Source organism: Rhagoletis pomonella, unplaced genomic scaffold (assembly GCF_013731165.1).
Source record: "Rhagoletis pomonella isolate Grant_MI unplaced genomic scaffold, Rhpom_1.0 Rhpom_scaffold_00007, whole genome shotgun sequence".
Lineage (NCBI taxonomy): Eukaryota > Metazoa > Arthropoda > Insecta > Diptera > Tephritidae > Rhagoletis > Rhagoletis pomonella.
Genome location: NW_023458561.1, coordinates 60,159,495 through 60,162,971, shown reverse-complemented (window position 1 = coordinate 60,162,971; position 3,477 = coordinate 60,159,495). Strand labels below are relative to the sequence as shown.

The 3,477-nt window shown below is 34.3% G+C and overlaps 1 protein-coding gene across 1 annotated transcript in view; it reads right to left on the bottom strand.

The window, feature by feature from the left end:
• LOC118743209 (probable cytochrome P450 4p3) overlaps positions 1-3,477 on the bottom strand; it is a gene marked incomplete at its 3' end in the record, with an annotated part of 62,705 nt that overhangs the window by 57,237 nt on the left and 1,991 nt on the right.

Sequence of the window (3,477 nt, the reverse complement as noted above, 5' to 3'; positions counted from 1 at the left end):
GGTGTTGTTAGCTTGGCGCATCGACACTGTACAGCAAATTTTTAAAATTTTTGAGTATGAATTGTCAGAAAACACCAAGCACTGCTTTGCTGTATTTTTGCAGGCAATTTTTTTTTTTTTTAGGCAGATTTTTACATTTTGGCCCGCCGAAAGTTTAATTTAGATTTTCGTATCCGCAAATACTTTTACTATTTGCCTGTTCAAATGGACGCAGTACCGCACACAAGAGTCATTGTCAACTTTGGACCACATCCTTATAAAGTTTTTAGCTCATCACATATTATTTCAAGATAGGTTGGTTTAAGTGGCGAGTTTAATAACTCCAATTAGTACTTATGCAGATCGTTTTAAAATTACTTTTCGCAATTTAACCTGAAAAGAAAGACAACACTAAAATTACAGAAATCGGTTATTTCTCTCCAATCCAGGCCGTAGAGTTCAAGAACCTAAGAAGTTGATAATAATATAATAATTTGGCACTTTCACAATATGTTAGTGATTGGCCGAGCTCTCCTCCGCACGCTGTGGTGTAGTGGTCAGCAGTTCAGCCAGTTTTTTTTTCTAATAAGGCTACCCCTCGGCAGGCTATCCCAAACCTCCGAGTGTATTTCTGCCATGAAAAACAGCTTTTCATAAAAATACAATCGCTGTTCGGAGGCGGCAGAGAGCCAAGTGCCTTGATTGCTACCTAGCTATCCGAGAAAATAGAAATGCGGTAACTTTAACCTTTTTTTTCTTGAAATTAGGGTGGTGCGTAAAAATTTTTGCGTTTCAAAATTTCAATAGCGATGGATCGTTGTTGCTTTTGGACGTCAATATAATACCTTTAACAATTTTCTAAAATCGGTTAATATATTTTGTCTCCCCTTTTTTATTTTTTTATATTATTTTACAAAAATTTTTGGTATACAGTTTTAAGGCCATTAAAATTTAGCATAAAAGTGCAAGTTTAAAGTAGCTAGCAAATACCGCTGATTTTTGGAAATTTTTTTTTTTGTTACGCATTTCATTCCATACCAATATGTTCGACAATGTTTTTGTATGGAGAAAATAAGCAACACCTTTAACAAAAAGATTTTTTTAAATCAAGGGTAAAGAAATCTTATCTAAATCAGACTTGCACTTTAACATACTAAAATTTAATGGCCCACAAAACTGCATACTTAGAAGTTTTCTAAAAATGAAAAAAATTTGTAGGATTTAAAAAATTTTAATCAAAAAGGGGAGTAAGAAAATATAAACCGATTTCTAAAAGCAAAATTTTTTCCGCTCCACCCTAATGAGCATATGTATTTGCATATACTTATGTATGTATATCTATTTCTATAAGATATAAATGTACATAACTAAATGCATACAAACATTCATGAACATGTCAACATATTAATACACAATATACAAATAATTGAGCAATCAACCTGTGGCCAACTATTGTCAATGGCGTCAACAATTTGCCCGATTTTTTTTTCTATTTGCTTTTTATTTGTTCATATTTTCTGTTGACGTTCGGCTATCACAAATTGCAAAATAGCAAAAAATATAAATACAAATTGACACACACATGCCAACGATTACAATTGGAAATCCAACGACAAATTTGATATGAACTGAATTAGTTTTGTTGACCGTTTGGGGACATTTTGAACGGGACTTATTTAGCCTCAACTAAACAGTATGGGCAAAACAATGAAGAAGACGAAACTTATACATACATATATATATATATACATTTTCTGGCTCAATGGCGCAGCACAATGTAGGCTTATTGCTATTAGGTGCGTTCGTTTAAAATCTCCAACAGAAACCAACCAACTGCCAAATTCCGGCGAAATGTCATCTGTTCGCTCACAAGAGAGAAATATCCAAAATAGTACGCGAACAGAAAATTTGCAGAAACTTGCAAGTTAGACGAACAGCTGATATAATTTTTGTTTACATTCAAAAGTGTAAAATTTAAAACGTACGAAAACTCATTACAAAGTGGTATCCTGGCACAGTTTATTGATTAAACAAATGACTACTTATTTCTTACAAGTTTAATTAGTCGCATTTTGTAATTTTTATCTTCCAAACCATCAAATTCAATTTTGTGATTTGCGTAAATGCCAACCAGTTGTTTTTGATCAGCTGTTTCCCTGTTGGCAAATTGCTGTTGGCAAAAATTTTTCCAGCAGAAACCAGCAGCTTCCCCTCAAAATGAAATGTCACTTTGCTCTCTCAATTTCCCCTACTTTGCAAGTTTTTTGCGTACGCGAACGCAAAAACTTGTAAGTTTTGGTTAAACATGAACAATTAACAGCTACGCGAACGAACCTATTAGGTGGCCACAAATATGTATGCATGTAGTACTATCAACTCTATCAACTCTTGCATTGCAGTATGCCTGAATTCGTAAGGCCTGAATCGAAATGTGCAACAAAGTTTCTATGCGACTGACATGCAGCGGTATGTGCAAAGAAATGTATGTATATATATTTATGATGGTTGAGGAGACCATTTTTTCATCATCAATTATTTGTAAACAACGTTGAGGGCTGTAACCTTTCGGTATTGTACATATATTGTTGAAATGTTTTCATTGATTGCCTTCGGAATTGCTTTTTAGCTCCACAACGTTGCTTCGTTATGCATTTGCGAATGAAATATTCATAATCAGCCTTATCATAAGTTTCATTTTCCCCGAACCGGTTCACTTTTCACTCTTGGTTTCCATGGTTTTACTATGGGCGGATGACGAATTTTCGGGTGAATTTTTTTTCAGGCGAAACTCAGGATAAGGCAGAATAATAATATTTTGGCGTTTACACTTTTTCTGTATGTGTTTGGCCGAGCTTCACCTCCAATTTGTGTTGTGCATCTTGATGTTGTTACATAAACTGGAGGGGACTATAGTTTTACGACGCCTCCTAACAGCAAAAGGATTTTCAAAGCAGAAATACACTCGCCAGCTTTGCCATTGCATGCCGAGAGGCGACCGCTGTTAGAAAAAAACTTTTTCTAATTTAGATGTTTTTTCGAGCCAAGGATGGAACCCAAACCCTACGACTTGGAATAAAGCTTCCGGCAATGTGTTTAAAGTATAAAAAATATTTACAGAAATATATATTGGATACTTTTAGGTTCAATTCTAAATTTTCATTTGATAATATCATTTATTTTGTCGCCTTCGAAGTAGGCTCCCTTAGATATAACACTGCCTTCAATTCCTTTCAAGAAGTTGGTTTTATGATCTCAATTGACTCAAAAAGAGTACCTCGTAACGGAAATTTAAGTTTGCCATAAGGAAAGAAGTCACACGAAGGCATACATATGAGAAAAATATGGTGGATGGTCTATAATATTTCTTGAGTTTAGTTTTAAATTCCATTACAATATTAATTCGATGAGAAGGTACATTATCGTGAAGCAAAATCCTACTGCTGCCTTTGCAAGTTGATTTTCTCACATAAATACCTTCGACTCTTTTTTTGTAAAATT